This window comes from Microcebus murinus, chromosome 5 (genome assembly GCF_040939455.1).
Source record: "Microcebus murinus isolate Inina chromosome 5, M.murinus_Inina_mat1.0, whole genome shotgun sequence".
NCBI classification, from domain to species: domain Eukaryota; kingdom Metazoa; phylum Chordata; class Mammalia; order Primates; family Cheirogaleidae; genus Microcebus; species Microcebus murinus.
In genome coordinates this window covers 17,793,390-17,812,778 of record NC_134108.1, presented here as the reverse complement: position 1 = coordinate 17,812,778, position 19,389 = coordinate 17,793,390, and the positions used below count along the sequence as shown (strand labels likewise).

Genomic DNA, 19,389 nt, shown 5'->3' with positions numbered 1-19,389 from the left:
TTTCTGAGTATAGTTTTTTCAAGAAAACATGGTGCCAAAGAAACTGCCAAACACCTCTACTATAGTTTTCAACAGGCAAATTTGAGTCTTTTCTTGCTGTTTTGTAAACATCATCTGAAAATGATTGGAACTGTGGTATTTATGCTATATTTAAGAAAATAACTTTTTCTGAATTATTGGGTAATCTATATTTATTAGTGGCATTGTCTAACCCAAATAGGGTTTTTTGGGTATCCAATTAGCCTATTCAAGAATAAATAAGGCACAATAAACCTATTCTCTCTAGAAATCAATAAATAATGCTTTAATTTTCCTTGATTGCTGGATTTGGCAGAAGACTAATTGTGCCACGAAACCAACATTACAAAAAATCATTATTCCAATAAAAACAAGTGAGAATAAGCCAACAACTGAGCTGTGGAAAGAAAAAATGTGTCAGGAAGTCTTTTCTGCCATGAAATGAGAACCCAAGGCCCTGCCGTTGGCCTCAGCATGAACAGGAGCAATTCCCTCTTGCAAATTGCCCTCATTGCAGCTGAATGATATTATCTCCACCTGTGCAGCATTTCTTTCACCCAGTGGTGTTCATAAGCAGTGCGAAAACTGCATCTAACATCTCCTCAGTCAACTGTGCCAGTGGATGAGATAACAATGACACCAAACCGAGTGTGTACTAGATTCCTTTATCATGCGAACCTGCCCATCCACTAATGTTCGGATTATATCCGGCCTTATGTTCTAAAATGCTGAAGGAACAGCAGCTCTCTCCTCTGAAAGGTGGTAATTGTTTCTAATTTCAGTTAACAAGTTTCATATAAAGCAACTCTGTTTTTCCTTTGTTTCCTGGAATCTACAATGAGACTTGAAAAGGGAGGGGGCCAAAGGTCAGAGAGAGAAGACTAGGAAGAGGTAGAGATAGAGAGGGGAGAAAGACCACTCAGACTGCAAGCCTGGCCAGCCACAGGTGTGGTTACCGTGAGCAAATCCCCTACCTCTCCCCGGTGTCGATGTCCTCAGCAGCAAAAGGGAATAAATAATAAAATCTACCTAGAGTTGCTATGAGAATTTTCATGAACTATGTAAGCACCTAGCACACAGTGTAAACACAACGGATAAAAATTATCTTGCAAAATGAATCTTTTTCTTGGCCTGTGATATGGAACAGAGACCTCCTTGCTCCTTTGTATAAAAAGGATAGAAGTCAAGCTGGAGTAATCCTTGGAAGGTGATGAAGTCATCTGGAATCTGGAGCTAACCAGGAGGACACTGTGACCCCGGGCTTACAGGGAGATAGGATACCTGGACCACATAGTCCTTGTATGGGGGGTGAGATCACCACATGGAATGCAGCGAGGTGGGCCAGAAGCCCCTCCTTGTGTTTTCCTGTCTTCACCTTCCCCACCCCACAATCAGGCAGCATTACAATCATCTCCCTTATTACTAAAGCCATTGCAAGGAGAGGAAACTATTACACCTTATGCTGTGGCTGTGACAGCTTCGTGGGAGGCTTACAAAAGGGCTCTTCTTACTGCAAACTTCCTGACAGCTCAGAAGCCATCACCATTATATTTGCAAACCCCTTTTATGACGACCTTAAACATAGAGAATGTTAGGAGCCTAGCACAAGCACATGCCTGCAATGTAAGTATTTGAGGCTTATTTCTGTACTTGGATGGGAAGGAGGGTGTTCTATGTTACTTGCTTTGCCAGTTGTTATTGTTACAGCATCTGTGCCCACTCTCTGAGTCTGAGGCATGGAATTAATAATTCACAATAACACAGGGAGAAAAAAGAAAAATAAAGTTTACTTTCCACATATTCCAAATTCAAATTTGAAAATGGAGAACCAGAGGGGCTAAGTGATAAGGCAGAGAGAAAACAAAAAGTAGGGGGACATAATTAGAAGCAAAGAACTCTGAAACGTGAGTCACATGACACTTTCAGATGAAAGAACACAATGTGGGCTCCGTTCCCTGCCCATCCCTCTGCCCCAATAATACCCAGGAGGACAAAGTTGAGTGCTGCCATAGGCAGAGGAAAAGGCAAGAAAAAGGATGATTTTTCTCTTTTACTTCTGTCTTGATTAAACTCCGAGGGAAAGTGAGATTCCAGCAGCAGGGAGTGAATGAGACTGCAGAGAGATTTGATTTTACCTCTTTAAATTTGCTTTAACATAATAAAACTTCTACCAGAAAACATCCTGGCAATGTATCTGCAGCTAAGAGATTGACAACTCTATCTCAATTCACCACTGGGGACCATACCCCTTCTCCAAGTCTTTCTTCCCCTAATAAATGCCCAAGAAATACATGAGAAAAAGCAGGGAGATGACACACAGTTCACTCAACATTATTTTCTTCAATTCATGTGGAAAAACAAACTTTCATCAAGTAACATGCACTAAGCACATCTGTAATGTGCTAATAAATATCATTGCTTCCTTCATTGTATTCCCTGACAATATGGACCTTCATCCTCATATCATAAGGAGATACAATTGGTATCAAATAATTTTGCATATCACAATTTTGGTGGTATGCTACAATGTAGTGGTTAAGAGCACAGAGTTTGAGAACAGGCAAAAAAAAAAACAAAACAGATAAATTGGACATTATTAAAATTAAAAACCTTTGTGCATCAAAGGATACTATCAACAGTGAAAAGGCAGCCCATGGGATGGAAGAAGATACTTATAAATCATGTATCCGTGGTCCATAACCTTTTTGGCACCATGTGAGTGATGGGGAGCAACTGTAAATACAGATGAAGTTTCACTCACTCGCTCACCTACTGCTTGCCTCCTGCTGTGTGGCCTGTTTCCTAACAAGCCACAGGACCAGTACCGGTCCATGGCCCAGGACTTAGGAACTACAGATGTATCTGATAAGGAAATACCCAGAATATATAAAGAATTTCTAAAACTCAACAACAAAGCAACCCTGTAAAAGGACTTAACCAGATGTTTCTCCAAAAATTTACAAATGGACAGTAAGCCCATGTAAAGATGCTCGGCATCACTAATCATTAATAAAATGCAAATAAAAACCACACTGAGATACAATTAGGGCGACAATTATTAAAAAAAAAAAAAGTATTGGCCAGGCTGTGGAGAAATTAGTTGGAATGCTTGTACATTACTATTAATAGTAGGATTGTAAAATAGTACAGCTACTGTGGAAAACAGTATGGCAGTTCCTTAAGAAAATTAAACATAGAATTACCATAGAATACAGCAATTCCACTTCTGGATATACCCTGCTATGGCGTGGATGTGGTTTATCCCTGCCAAAACTCACATTAAAATTTAATTACCAATGTAACAGTGTTGGGAGATGAGGCCATTAAAAGGTGGTTCAGTCATTAAGATAGATTAATGTCTTTCTCAAGAGACTGGATTAGTTCTTGAGGGAATGGATTAGTTATAACAATAGTTGGTTGCTACACAAACAAGCTCAGCTTCCTCAGCTTCTCAGTTTTCTATTGCTTCCCTTCTCATCCTTCCACCTTTGCCATATTGTAACTCTGCAAGAGGGTCCTCAACAAAAGCTAAGCAGATGCTGATGCCATGCCTTTGAACTCCTCAGGCTCTAAAACCATAAGAAATAAATTTCTTTTCTTTATACATTACCTAGTCTATGGGATTCTTTTATAGCAACAGAAAACAGACTAAGACACAACCAAGAAAATTGAAAGTAGAGACTCAAACTGATGTTCAGATATCCATGTTCATAACAGCAATATTCATGATACCTCAAAAATGAAAGCAACCCAAGGGCCCATCAATGGATGAATAAATGAGCAAAATGTAGTATATACATACAATGTTATTCAGCCTTTTATTTTTATTCCAAATATTAAGGGGGTGCAAATGTTCAGGTTACATAGATAGCTTTTGCAATGCTTGAGTTAGGGCTTATTAATGTGCCTATCATCTGAATTAGTATTCATTTTACCTGCAGGTAGGTTTTTACTCCTCCCCTTCTTTCTCTCCCCCATTCTTGGTTTCCAATGACTTTTACTTCTCTCTGTGCCCATATGTGCCCATCAATTAGCTCCAAATTATTAGAGAGTACATGTGGTTTGTTTTTCCATTCTTGAGATAATTTGCTTAGGATAATGGTATCCAGTTTGCAGCATCCAAATTGCTGCAAAAGGCATTAATTCGTTTCTTTTTATGTCTGAATAGTACACTCCATGGTCTGTGTATATGTATGTATGTATGTGTGTGTATACACACACACACACACACATATATGTATATATCTCACATTTTGTTAATCCAGTCATGAATTGATGCACACTTAGGTTGATTCCACATCTTTACAATTGTGAATTGTGCTGCAATAAACATTTGGGTACAGGTGCCTTTTTCATAAAATGACTTCTTTTTCTTTGAATAAATATCCAGTAGTAGGATTGCTGGATCAAATGGTAGGTGTACTTTTAGTTCTTTGAGAAATCTCCATAGTGTTTTCTATAGAGGTTGTACTAATGCACAATGTTATTCAGGCTTATAAACGAATGAATTCTGATAAATGCTATAAAATGAATGAATCTTGGAGATATTACGCTAAGTGAAATAAGACAAACACAAAAGGACAAATGCTGTATACTTCCACGTATATGAATTACTTCAAGTAGTAGAATTCATACAGACAGAAAGTAGAAATGATGGTTGTCAGGGGCTGGAGGGAAGATGGAAATGGGAGTTATTGTATAATAGAGTTTCAATTTGGAAAGATGAACAAACAACATTCTGGAGTTAGATGGTAGTGATGGCTGCATAATAATGTGAATGTACTTAATGCCATTGAACTTTACACTGAAAATAGTTAATATGGTAAATTTTATGATATGCATATTTTATACAATAAAAAATATAAGAATTAAATTTTAAAGAGAACATAAGCTATGGAGTCAGAGTGTCAAGGTTGGATCTCAACTACCACACACACTAGCTGTAAGGCAAGTAATGTAGCCTTTCTGTGGCTTTGTTTTCTCATCTGTAAAATAGGATAATCAGAGTACCTAAGTAATGAGGTTGTTGTGGAGTTTATGTGAGACGATGAAAGAAAAATCCTGGCACGTAATATGTATACAAAATGTGTTAGCTATTACTGTTGTTATTTCTTTGGTATAAATGCTAAACACTCCTTAATGCCATGTAAAAATATCTCTTCCTTTTCTGCATCTCCTATAGAGTATTTTCTATACTTTACTAAATACTTATTGACTGATTTATGTATTCATACACAAAGATGAACTTATTGGCTCGCTCTCAGTGTTGTTTTTCCAACACAGAATATAAATTAGTATCGATCAATTCCTATTCTTGAATAAGCCTCCTTAAACCAAAGATAGGCATTTATAGACAGCTGGCTAAGGCTCAGGTATTATCTTGAAAATGACATAAATCACACTGCTAAGTTTCAAGGCCAAGAGAATCATAATATCTTCCCCTTTCTATTAGGTTATTCTGATCAACCTATAGAACCAGCCACAGACTATAAAAATCATGTAAATTGTTTGGGACATCACCATCTAAAGACAGATTCAAAGTAAGTTAAATAGGCTGTAAATTTCCTAAGCCTGGTAAGCTGATATCATCTTAGATCTTTACACATCACCAACAGGGACTGAGGTGTGAGGACATAAAGTAGCATTAATAAACTCTGGCCCCAGTGAGGTTGGAGACCCCTATAAATGTTTGTCTGAGGATGCTGTTGGTTTCAAGTTCTGACAGCATGAGATATAGAGCATTTGTTAATTCTCTCCATTTTAAACAAAACTCTTTTAAAATAAGAGCCTCTATCCATTCTCAAATATAAGCAATAATTACTGAAATGAATAGCATCTTTACAAGCTTTTCCAAAAATGAGTTCTTTAAAATCTTGAGCTGATGCTGGCTTCTAAAATATTCTATTGGAGTGAGAGAAAATTCATTAAAGGGATTATTTCTCCAACAGTTTGCATGACTATTTCCCCCAGATATCTTTTTCATAGCCCACACCCTAAAGCTTCATAATTCCATTAAATCAGTGCACAGCTGGGCAATTCTTTCTTTTCTCATATTATAGTGATCCCCAGGGAGTTTATGCAAATCTATGGAAATACATTTTAAAGGCAGTACTCTGAAAGGAAGACTGCATCCTCATTAAGTAAACAATTATATCTACAAACAAGCTACAAGCAACATACTGGCGAGCTAAATTAAACTTTCCATCAGGAAAACTAAACCATTCACTTTCATATGTAGGCTTTGCCTAAATGCCACCAAAATTATAAGGCAAAAATTTTGAAGTCCAAATAGATATCATGGAAAGTGCAGCTGAGCCACCAATGCAGGGAACAGCCTACTGCTCCCTTTCTGGTTCCACCATCTAATTCCACTTTTGGGTGTGCTGTGGGGAAAGGATGGCGCCCTTATCATTGAAGGACTCTCAGGAAAAACTTCTTATATAAGAGGGGAAAGAAATGATCTCCCCTAGTCCTGCAAAGGGCACTCCAAGTCAACCCCAAGAAACTTTGATAAGACCAGAAGGTGCTGGAAAGAGCACAGGCTTTATATAACTAGACTTACCTGTGTTCCACTCCTAGCTCCTTCACTTATTAACCGAGCAAATCACCTGGACTTCAAAGCCTCAGTTTCCTCATCTGCAAATTGGGGATAATAATACTTCTTGATCATGTTATGAATTTTTAATGAGTCAAACTATACAAGAACTTAGTCCAATGCTTAGAACATGGTTAACATTCAAATACCTTCACTTGGACTGAAAGATGAAGTCTGAACAAGATCTGGGATATAGAAATGAGGAGCTAAATGGAAGACAGAAAAAGGAATTTCTCCACTTAAAAAGTTTTATGTCCTCAAGAAGTTATGTTCCTTCCCATATTAGCAGATCTGCTCACCTTTCCTAAGGCTGGGAAAGTAAATCTGAGGGAATCCATGGTAACGCTGACTTCAGTAGCACCTCGCTTTCTTCTTAAGCCATTCTAATATTCAATCTTTTGGCAGAGACCTCCTCACATCTCAAAACTCTATATACAAGTTACATCCTGGTTCTAAAATAAAAATTAAAAGTTAAATTCTCATGTAATCAAATTTACCCTTGAAAATCAGCTAGGAAAGCATAGCACTGGAACAGTGTCTTACGAAGGCCACTGATATAGTTTGAATATTTTTCCACTATGAGTCTCATGTCAAAATTTGATCCTCAGTGTTGGAGATGGGAGGTATTGGGGTCATAGGGGGTGGATCCCTTATAAATGGCTTGGTGCCCTCCCCTGGGTAATAAGTGAGTTCTTGCACTATTAGTTCACATAAGAGCTGGTTGTTTAAAAGAGCCTGGCACCCCCTCTTCTCTCTCTTGCTCCTTCTCTTCCCATGTGACATGCTTGCATCCCCACCCCCACCTTGATTGGAAGCTTCCCGAAACCCTCCTTGTATGCTTCTCGTATAGCCCACAGAACCATGCACCAAATAAACCTCTTTTCTTTATAAATTATCCAGCCTCTGGTATTCCTTTACAGCAATGCAAAACAGTCTAACACAACCACCAGAGGCCACTTTCCATCCATTATTGAAACAGACTGCTGACCCTTCGGTTCAGCCCTGGGTGAACCAGCTGGTTTGAGTTTGGGATACATGTTGTCTTAAACAAAATCGCATACATATATATTCTTATTTTAGATTCACATTCCACTTAGCTAGTAACATTCATAGTTCATAAGAGATAAGTGGAACTGAGACTAACGAAAGAAAGAACAGATCCCCATCTCCATGCAAACATTGGGTGAAATAACTAGCTTAGCTGGTGAATTGTCAGCTTTTGTGTTAGATGTACACCCGTGTTGAATCCTCTTCTGAAAGCGGGGATGATTCCATGGTGCAGAAGTAACCATGTCCCTTCCACACAAGTTAAGATATGGGCAGGTGTTTTAGCCTGAGGACTACAGAAAGCGGAGCATCATGTAAAGCTTTATGTACTACTATTTTTATTAAGGAAGAGAGAAGCGATTGCTAAAGGAAACAAGGTAGAGAAGGGGAGGCGACTGGAGAATGTGTTGCTGCACTAGTTAGCGCCAATTTAGATTGGTTTATGGCAAAGGACTATCCTAAGGAAAGCCACATCAACTGCATCACAGGACCCTAAGAAGTGGAGAAGAAAGGGGAAGTATTTATCTACTTATGCTATTAGCCATTAGTCAAAGGTTTACTCTACTAGGCTAATTTCCCTGAAATTCCAGACTGTACATTTGTGGGTACTAAGCAAGATCACTCAAGCTTCAATGTCAACAGGGAAGCCCTACGGTTGAAAGGTGAGAAGCATATGGTATGGCCTTAAAGTAAGACACTGTCAAGTTCTGCCTAAGTGAAATCATTCTGGACCCATGCAGAGCTGCAGTATAAATAAAAGACACATGAAACCAAAAGATTGTCAATTGATATACAAGAGATGTTGGATACAGTAAGCAATGATAGAGACAGTTTGTTCAGGCTGTGATGCTTGGCAACTTATTTTCAATGCATCTAAATAATATAAAATAACATATTTATTATATAATGATATTAACTCTTCAGGATTACATCGTTGGACTCCCAACAGTCGTGATGACATCATTAGTATTATTATTACTGATATGTTGATTCCTACTTTCACATTCAACTCCCTAAATGCTATAAACACTTAAGCCTCTCGGAAAATAGCATTCCTTTCCAGATCCTAGTCATCATCCTAATTCAGTCCCTTTACCATCCTATCTGGTTAATTGAAAAAGAGCATCTAACCTGGTTTCCATAATCTTGGTCCCTTCCTAACTCTATCTATACCTGCCATTCTTCTCTAATAGGTTCATCATATCATTTTCTCTTGTCTGAGAAAAATAATAACTTTTATTTTTTGGATAAACATAACATTAACTGTTTCCCCTCCCCATATGTCCATAAATATTAAATTCATTTAATATTTTTTTCAATAGAGCTTCACCCTTTAGTCTTCTTTTTTAAAACACAATTTATGGACTTCCAATTTGAAGAACATGTATTCAATAACTCCGTATTCCTAAAACTATTGAAATGATGAAGAAAAAGTTTTAAAGGTAAAAATGTATATCTGCGTTGGAAAATAGGATAGATTTCCCTTAAAAGGATGAAAAACTTGACAAATTCTATAAAATATGGTGCATGTTTCTGCCTCAAGGTTGGAGGAACAGCATCTGAAACTCCAACATTAGGGTGAGGCCATGATGGTGAGCTAAATGGATGCAGGTTAATAGCAGCCCTGGAACCCAGGTGAAATAAACTCAATTCTCCCTAGAGGAAAGCATTTTTAATTACAACCCCAAAGAGCCCCATTGATTATGAAATCATCATAAAAATTGAACTTAACATACAAGAAGATAGTCCACCATGAGTAAAAACCAGCAGAGAATTAAAAACTTATTTAGACCCTCAAACTTCAAATTGTAAACAAAATACGAAATAAGTAAAATATTTAAAGAAATAAGTTCAAAAAAGTTAGCAGCAAGGTAAAATTTTTGAAAAAAAATCAAGCAACTGTCCTAAAAATAGAGTTTTAAAATTACAAACATAATAAAAATAAACATAATAAAACTTAATTCTAGATGAGTTAACTAGCAGCTTAGATAGAGCTTAAAAGACAAATAGGAAATTAGAAGATTTCTCTGAAGAAATTACAGAGTGAACCAGACAGAGAAAGAAGATGCAACATATGAAACAAAGATAAATGCACATGAAGACTCAAATGGGAAGATCTCAGAAAGGAATAATATAAAGAGGAGATAAGAAGAAATATTCAAAAATATTATATTTGAAAATTTTTCCAAATTGATGAACGTTTCTGGAGAGATATATGAAAGATATCCATGCCTACACATACTGTAGGAAAGTGAAGAACACCACAACTAAAGAGAAAATATTAAAAGTAATGAGTGAAAATAGACCACTTCTTTAAAAAATGACAATTAGTCTAAAAACAGACTTCTCAACAGCAACCAACAAGAGCCAGGAACAGCAGAATAATTTCTTCAAGAAATTATTTCAAGAAAATAACTGTTAATCCACTATTTTATACCTATAAAAATGTCATTAAGATTGAGAGTTAAAGCTATTTCACGTATTTTCAGACAAAACCTGAGAGTTAGACACAATATATTTTCACCAAAAATTTCTTAAAAGTATTCTTCACAAAAAATAATAAAATGATCACAGAAGAGGATCCAAGAAGAAATTTGAGCAGAAATCTGTAAGTTAAATTTAAATAAACTTTGTCTCATAAAATAATAATTAAATATCTACTTTGGGAAACTAAGTAAAATGATACAACTTAACAAGCAATAGCATAGAAGTTAGGAAGGATAACTGGGATCGTATTGCTTCTGTACCCTTGTATTTTTCAGAAAGGGAAAGGTGGTGGTAAACGCTTGATTATATTTAGACATGGTTGAGTTAATGTGCACCCAACAACATATTAAGAATTCTAAAAGAAGACCAGGTAGACTATACAATTTCTAATCAGCAAAGGGGGATAAATGGAATAAGAAAATAAACAAAAAGACTTGATGGAAAGAAGGAAAAGGAAGGAAGAAAGGAGAGATAAAAAAAAAAAGGGAAAAGAAATAGAAAAAACAGACAAACAGAAAGATCATAGCAATACAGAAAAACACAGTATTTATGTGTATAGACCAACCTTGCATTTAAAAACCAAAAATTCTAAAGCTAGCTAACCAAATTCCACCCTATGCTCTGTACAAGAGACACACCTAAAGTAAAAAGAAAATGATTTAAAGGTATAGCAGGTAAATAATAACTCAAAGAAAGCTGGAGGAGCTACATTAATATTATTAAGATAGTCTAACAGAAGAAATATTGTGAGAAAGAAGTAAAACTATATAAAGATGAAAATTTCAAATCACCAATAAAATACAACAATTAGATATGTAATATGAACCTAGATGATAACCTCAAATTACATAACATAAAACATTTATAGAAGGACAGGTAGAAATTAACAAATCATTATAATAATATGAAAATTAAACATATCTTTCTCAATTATTAATAGTTCAAGCAGAAAAAAAAATCTATTAAAAACATGGAAAGTTTGGACTGCCAAACTTGATTTAATGGATATATAGAGATAGATTATATATATTAATAGATAGCAATATTCCATAGTATTTTTAAGCATGCATAGTACATTTATCAAAATTAAATATATTAAGGCATAAGGAAGCAAGTTTCATTTTATTTATACGTATGTAAGTATATGAGTATTATAGTTGTATGTTGTATGTGTGTATTCTCTCACCACAATGCATTTAAATCAGAAATCAGTATCAAAGAGATAAATATTTAGCTTTTCTTTACAAAAAATTTCTAACACATACAGAAGCGGAAATAATAGTATACAGAATGCAAATGTACCTTTCAGCTAGCTTCAACAATTATTCAAATCATAGCCATTTCTTTACCATCTATATACCTATTCTCATCCATATTTTTTGTAGCAAATTCATGTGTAGATATTTGTCTGTAACTCTATAGAAGAAGGGCCTTTTCTTTTTAACATAACTACAATACCATCATATATCTTTTTAAAAAATATCTCAGATATCTAGTCAGTGTTCAAATTTCCCTAATTACCTTATATCTTTGTTTGTTTTTTCCAAGTCAGGATCCAAATAAGAACCATGTATTGCAATTGATGGATACGTCTCTTAGGGCCCAAAGTACACTGTTAATAATCCACATGATTGGAATTTTAAAACCATGCTTCTAAATAACTTATAAGTCACAGGAGAAATGATAATGGAACAGTGAAACTATTTGTAACTGAATAAGCAGCAAATTACCAATATAGTTAAAACTTTTAAAAGCAGTAACAGCAATAATTTGAGGAAATGTTGATACTGCAGAGCTTATGTTAGAAAAAGAAATGGTGAAAATGATTTAAATATCTAACTTAAGAAGTTGGAGTGTGGGGGCAGAACAGAATATAAACACAGAAAATGGAAGAAATAAAGAAAATAGTAGATTAAGGAAATAGCTGAAATATAACACAGGTTCAATGTGATGGAATAAAGATGGCCCCAATTCTTTGATACTAATCCCAGCAAGATTTCCTGCCCCTTGAATCTTTGTTCTGTGACAGCTTTGACCAAGAATCTGGCAGAAGGGATGCTTTGCCAGTTCTATGTCTAGCCTTTAAGAGGACTTGGAACTTCTACTTTCTGTCTCTTGGAACATTCGTGGAGCCCCAGCTGCAATGTAAGAACTCTGACTACTCTGTTGGAGAGGACACATGGAGACACACTGTGCTACATGGACAGAAGAAGAACCCCAGGTGAACTCAGCCCTGTCCTTACCAAGGAAACAGGCATGCGAGTGAAGCTATTTTGAACTCTCCAGATCAGATAAGTCACCAGCAGTTGATACTACATGGAGCAAAAGAATGATCCAGGCAAACTCTAACTGAATTCTAGACCCACAGAATCACAAGATATAATGAACCGGTGGTTATTTCATACCACTCAGTTTGGGGTTACTCAATTAGACAATAAATGATAACAAGAGATGAAAAAAAATTTTCTCTAGTACTATTGATAAAAAAAGAAGACAAATAAAATATTAAGAAAAAAGGACTATATATCAGATGTTCAAAAGATAAAACTAATAAATACTTGAAAACAAATATAATAAATTCCTACAAAAAATATAATTTACCAAACAAAACTGGTTAAGAAGAAATAGAAAACTTGCATAGATCTATATAATCATCAAGGAATTCAAATCAGTAATTTAAATAATCTTCTATTCCTTTCCTCCAAAAATAAGAACAAGAACAACAAAAGTTCACACAGATTTACAGGCAATTCTACCATAATTCTAGAAGTCACACCTCTCCAAAACAAACAATAACAAAAACACTAATACAAAGGCCAATGTAGTTTTGCTGGAAATTCTACTGTAAATCAAGAAACACACAACAAACAAAATTTCTTTTCCAGAAAAAAAGAAAAAGAGGGAATGCTCTGAACTCATTCTTTAAGTATGATCCTGATATCAAAAATTAGGATAGTATAAAAAAGGAAAATCCCCTGGAGACCACACATGTAAAAATCCTAAATAAAATATTACTAAGTTGAATTCAATAGTCTATAAAATGATACTATCATGAGCATATTGAGTTTATACCAATAATGCAAGTGGTCCACCACTAGAAAAATCTATCAGTGTAATTCTCTCCATTAACAGCTTAAGAATAAAAACCATGAAATGTTGGTTTATGATTTATGAAAAGCATTGAATAAAACTGAACTCACCAAATGCATCCAGAAAAGATAACGTAACAAAATGTTATACATTCAATGAAAGAAATATTATACAGCAGTTAAAAATGAATTAATCTCAACTAGACATAACAAAGATAAAATTTAGAATCTTGGATGAAAACAGGAAGTAAAGAAAAACAGTACAGTAGTACAGTACAATACCCCCTTTTTCTATACCCATTGGAAAGCCATCAATTTTCTAATTCCTTTCATAAAATTATTATATGTAGGACACCAAAAGCTTTAAATAATAAAATAATTGCTTTAAATAATTAAATAAGTAAAACTGTAATATTAACACTAAATCATGGAACCAAATTTTTTAAATCACATATAAACTTAGGATACAAGAGGGATAGGGAAAAATAAAAGTCTTCAGAAAAAATTCAAATGAAGATTAACTATATCTCACTTTTTAAGTCAAAATAAATTCCAGAAGAAACAAATAATTTAATGAAAAAAAATCAATACTAAGAAAAAATAGGCAAATATTTATCTGATCATTTGGAAGCATGACACCAAAAACAGAAAGCATAAAAGGGAAGATTAACATATTGTGTGTATAAAAATATGAAATAATATGAAACTAACAAATAAAAACCATAGTTAAGAGACAAATGGCCAAATAGAATACTAATTAGCATGGCAAGTGCCTTATGACCTTAATATAAAAAGAACACTTTTAAATCAATAAGAAACAGACCAATACCAATAAGTAACTAATCGAAGGATAAATATAGTCAATTAAAAGAAGAAATTCAAATTTTAACTGGATTAAATTTAAATATGAGAAGCTGTCCAAGATCACAAGATCCCAAGTAAACAACACAAATGTTTTTAAAGTACTACTTTTTTCTGTAGCAGTTTTCTATGATAAAGAATTATGCCAATACCCAGAAGTAGTGTGGGAGTGGGGAAATAATTCTCATTCTTATGACACTATCAACTGATATATTTTTAAGAATTAGTTTATCAACATGTGTTAAAACCTTTAAAACAATTCATCTTTGACCCAACTACTCTGCTTCTAGGGTTTTATAATCAGAAAGCAATTGAATGTATATAAATCATACTTCAATAAATTCGAGATTTTTTTCAATTAAATAGTTGGACAAGTATTCAAGTTGTATATATAAGAATGGTTAAAACATATATATACATATTTACATATGTTTTAATTTATGTGTATTATGTCAGTGAGAAATTGGGAATTGACTAACATCTAAAAGCAAAATGATTAAATTATGGTATACCCATATAATGAAATTTCATGAAACTTAAATGCAAATAAATCTCTAATTATAATCACAGAAAGATAGTCACACATTATTGTTATATAAGAATATGTCACAAAGCAATAAGCAGAATATGCTTCCATTTTTAAAAAATAATATTTGAGCTGAGTATAAGCTTGAAAAATTTTTAGAAAGGATATGCAGCAGATGCTACAGATAATCTCTTGATCATGGGATTATCCTTTTAATTTTGGTCAACTATTTTACCTAATGTTTCAACAACAAACATGGATTACTTATTACTTGTGTAATGAGAAAAGATAGTGTGAAAGGAGGAATGAGAGAGAGAGAGAGAGAGAGAGAGACGGAAGGATAAATATTAGTTTAAGCACTAAGAAATGTTCTTTGGCTAAATCCATATTCTCATTGCCTCTGATTAATCCATTTCCTGGAATTCCCTCAAGTCTTACGCATTTAATAGCATTACCATGCACCTGATTTTGTTTTCTGGTTGTTTTACTTTTCAATGTAATGCCATCCTACAAAAGTTTTATAAATATTCATATACAACTTTGCATGCTACCAGGCTCTGCACACATGGACATTTCAAAACATTGAGTAAATTTAATTGAATAACTATCAAGAGCCAAGTTTAGTTTGTAGTCACAAACTTTGCCAAAAGAACAGATCTTCGGAGATGGACAATGCAGAATTATTGAGTTTAGGCAGGGAGGTGATTCTAGATGGAAGCCATCAAGCAAGATTAAGACAGTCCAATGTGGTAGAACAAGTACTTGGCTGAGGTATGGATTCTTTTACCAATTAACTTTGGGAAAGTTAATCAATCAAATTTCAGTTTTATAAATAAACTGAAGCTCCTTCTATAGGATTCCTTGATATTCATGATTTTGCAGTAGATGCCTAGTCTCCGCTATTCAGAGGGGTTATATTTAGGAAATAGCAGAATTTAGGACAAGGACCGAGTCCAGAAAGTAACCAATATTACTGTTCTCTTTGCTTAAGATGAAAAAAATATGGGGGACAATCTTCTCTTTTATAAGATTTTACTATGTGTGTTTAGAACTTTTTCATGTCAATAAAGTCAATAAAAATCTGTTCAGTTAACTTCAGAAAAGCATACAAAGAAATTTTTCCCAGTGTAACAGAAATACCACATTAGCTAATTTTATAGGAATGATACTTACAATGAAAGAATCAATTTCCATTCTTATATATTCTATAAAACACTGCATGCTAAATTATGTTTTTTGAAAGATTTTACAAGATTTTGTGACTCATACAAATGCTTGTGCTGCATTATAATGTGGAGCTCAATTACATTTAATTGCTTATTCAAAAACATGCCCACAATTTCTACCTCGCTCTACATTTTTAATAGTAACAGACATTTCCTAAGACTTGGCAAATTATGTCTTCATGAGAGGTATTTAACACGGAATTGAGCTAATGAAGTTTTATAGCATGTTACATTTTTGCTGATAATTTGGAGTGACTGAAGCATATGGATAGGAGGGTTAGAGAAGGGTCATGGTTCTCTGCACCAAACATTCACCCTTGTTACCATAGATAACATGAAAATAAAAAGCCATATCATGCTTTCACCTTAGTTCTGGTGAGGAAGCTGATTAGTTTAAGTGCCTTTCAAATCCTAAAATATTCACATCTCAATTCTGAAATGTATTGTAGAATAAAAAGCTAGGCCAATGGAAATAATAAACAGGTTGTAGAATCCAATGGAAAGGTTAGGCCTTTCCAGAAAAGATATCATTAGGATTTTTAAAATTTCATCTTAAATAGCAAGACCATTTTACTTAGTTGTTTTCTAATGAGGACCAACATTTGCATGATAAAATTTAAAAGCATGTATTATTTAATGTACACAGTATAAACATGAGAAGTATAATGCCTATTAATAGATATAATCTTTTACTTCTCCACTCTTAATTTATAAAAATATCTTTAAGTAGCTACTGCTATATAGATATAGTGACATATTCATGTACAAGTTCTCTATATTCTTACTAAAATTAAGATTAGGACATCAACATTATCCCTTATTAATTACTATTTCAAAAGATAAAAAACCTAGCTAGATTCCTTTTAATTTCAAAGTGTCCTCTTTATCTTTGTGAGCTAGCTAGATACCTACTACAAGGCACTAGTAATTCCTTTCCTTCCAAGTTATTTTTAGAGTGCTTTAGCTTTACTGAGCTGTCCACAAATGAAAAACACTAGAGATCCTGAGTTTTTCTCTGCTGTGTCCATCCCAGAGAGAGGAGATTTCTTACTCCAAACCTCAGGGCACACATGTAAACACAGTTACTCAAAACAAGGCAACAAGTGAGAGGCAGGGTTAAAATAAGAACTCAGGCAATCTGACTCACAATCCAGGATTCAACCCCCTCTAACTTGCTGTTTTTCTTTGTCCTCTTTGCTGTGAACCAAGATACTTGTTCTTTAGCAGGGTGTTTCTGCTGCAAATCCAGTTGCTACTGCATTATGCAATGAAGTCAGAAGCCTGAGCTTGTGACATCAATGGAGGTTGCTATGGTAACTCTTTCCATAAGTATTACAGGTTCAGTGTAGGCTCAAAAAAGGGGACTTCAGCAGAGCAGCAAAATAACTGGCATTATTCAGCCTAAATTACAATAATTGATACAAAAAATGTCTTCTAATTCCTATAAGAAAAAATTTTACATTTTATGTCAATATTAAAAGACATGCTTGAAGCTCTTACTCGAGAGGGGAGGGGAGCATGGACAATATATGTAACCTTAACAATTGTACCCCCATAATATGCTAAAATTTTAAAAAAAGTCATTTTGATAATATACTTAGTTTTTTAAATGAAAGTTCCCCAATGGAAATAGCAATGCCACTAACCTTCTGATATAACACATCCAATGTGATCCACACAGAAGAGATCTCACTATAACATAATTAATTATTTTGTCATTCCATAAGTCAAGTAATATTATGCATTCCATGTTATGCATAAGTAACATGATTCCAATCCAGTTTTCTCATTTCAGGAATTATAAAAAGGTTTCACAGAGTTTGCATATACAAAAGCAGTTTTAGATGAGAAATCAATTGTTAACAAAGCAATAGTAAAGATCACCTTTTGATTGCACAAACTCATCTTTATTTTCCTAGAAAATATTTTCCAATGACTCAATTTAAATAGTTAAATCCATCTCCTTGTGTAGGAGATATTTAGAAAAATTCTTTGATCTTTATAATTTTTTAACCTGAATTTGAAGCACATGGCTGAATAATTATAAAGACTGAACTTCTTCCTTCCACCACTCGTTTTTTATCATCTACCATCCTCAAAAGTAGGACCTTAGTTCAATTTTGCAAATTTGCTTGAGCTAGGGGTTGGGGTTACATTGTCTTGAGCATTAGGTATAAGATATCTAAGACATAACCCTTCTCTGAAAAGCTCAAATTGTAGAGTTAATAATTATAGCAGTAATAGCACAAACAATAATTTAAAATATTTACTAAGCACTTGTCATATGCCAGACACCATGATAAAGATTTTACATAGATTATCTCATTTAATTTTTACAACAATAGCATGAGGTAGGTAGGTATTATCATCCTCATTTTACAGATAAGAAAACTGAAGTTCAGAGGGATGAAGTGACTTGCCTGAATTCAGGCAGCTAGTTGGGAACACAACTGACATTTGAACTTAGAGCTGACTCCAAATTTTTATGATGTTTCAATAGAAATCAATGATAATTCCCTCTTTCTGTAGTAAAATTGAAATTTTCATCATAATCCTACTGATCAAGAATTCCTTGATGTGGAGTTCACTGAACTAGGAAGCAGACGATAATCTTGTGGTTGACTTCATAAACACTTTTGATGGCTGACTTTTCTGTTTTTTTAACATTCAGCAGTTCAGAAAATGTTTACCTGAAAGCATTTTTTTTCTTCTATGGTTACAAATGAAAATATACCATGGAAAAAGGATAGACTCGCCAATAAATAGTAGTGAGGAAACTGGATATTCACATTCAAAAGAATGATATTGGACCCATCATTCATCATTCATATACCATACACAAAAATCAACTCAAAATGAATTAAAGACTTAAATGTAGAACATGAAACCATGAAATTCTTAGAAGAAAAGGTAGAGGTAAAGCTCCTTGACATTGATCACAGCAATAAGTATTTGGATTTGACAGCAAAAGCACAGGCAGCAAAAGCAAATATAAACAAGTGGGACTGCATCAGATTAAAAAGCTTCCACACAGCAAACAATCAACAGAAAGAAAAGATAAGCTACAGAATAGGAGAAAATATTTGCAAACCACACATCTGGTAAGACTTTAACATCCAAAATATATAAGGAACTCATATAACTCAATAGCAAAAAACAAATAACCCAATTAGAATATGAATTAGGATTCAGGCAAAGTACCTGAATCAACATTTCTCCAAAGAAAACACACAAGTGGCCAACAGGTATGGAAAGATGCCCAGCATTACTAAGCATTAGAGAAATACAAATCAAAACCACAATGAGATATTATCTTATACTTGTTAGGGTGACTACTGTCAAAAAGAGAAAATATAGCAAGTGTTGGCAAGGATATGGAGAAAGGAGAAGACTTGTACAGTGCTTGCAGGGGTATATGTTGGTACAACGATCATGGAAAACAGTTTGAAATTTCCTTAAAAAATTAGTAATAGAATTACCATATAACCTAGCAATCCCACTTTTGAGTGTATATCCAAAGGAAATGAAATCAGTACTTCA

General features: G+C 34.2%; 1 long non-coding RNA gene across 1 annotated transcript in view; it reads left to right on the top strand.

The window, feature by feature from the left end:
* Positions 1 to 1,560: 1,560 nt before the first annotated feature.
* The window catches only part of LOC142870927 (uncharacterized), a 40,578-nt gene continuing 22,749 nt past the window's right edge, over positions 1,561 to 19,389 (top strand). Inside the window, exon 1 of the long non-coding RNA XR_012919258.1 lies at positions 1,561 to 1,641. This is a non-coding gene — a long non-coding RNA (uncharacterized LOC142870927). The remainder of the gene's footprint in view (positions 1,642 to 19,389) is intronic.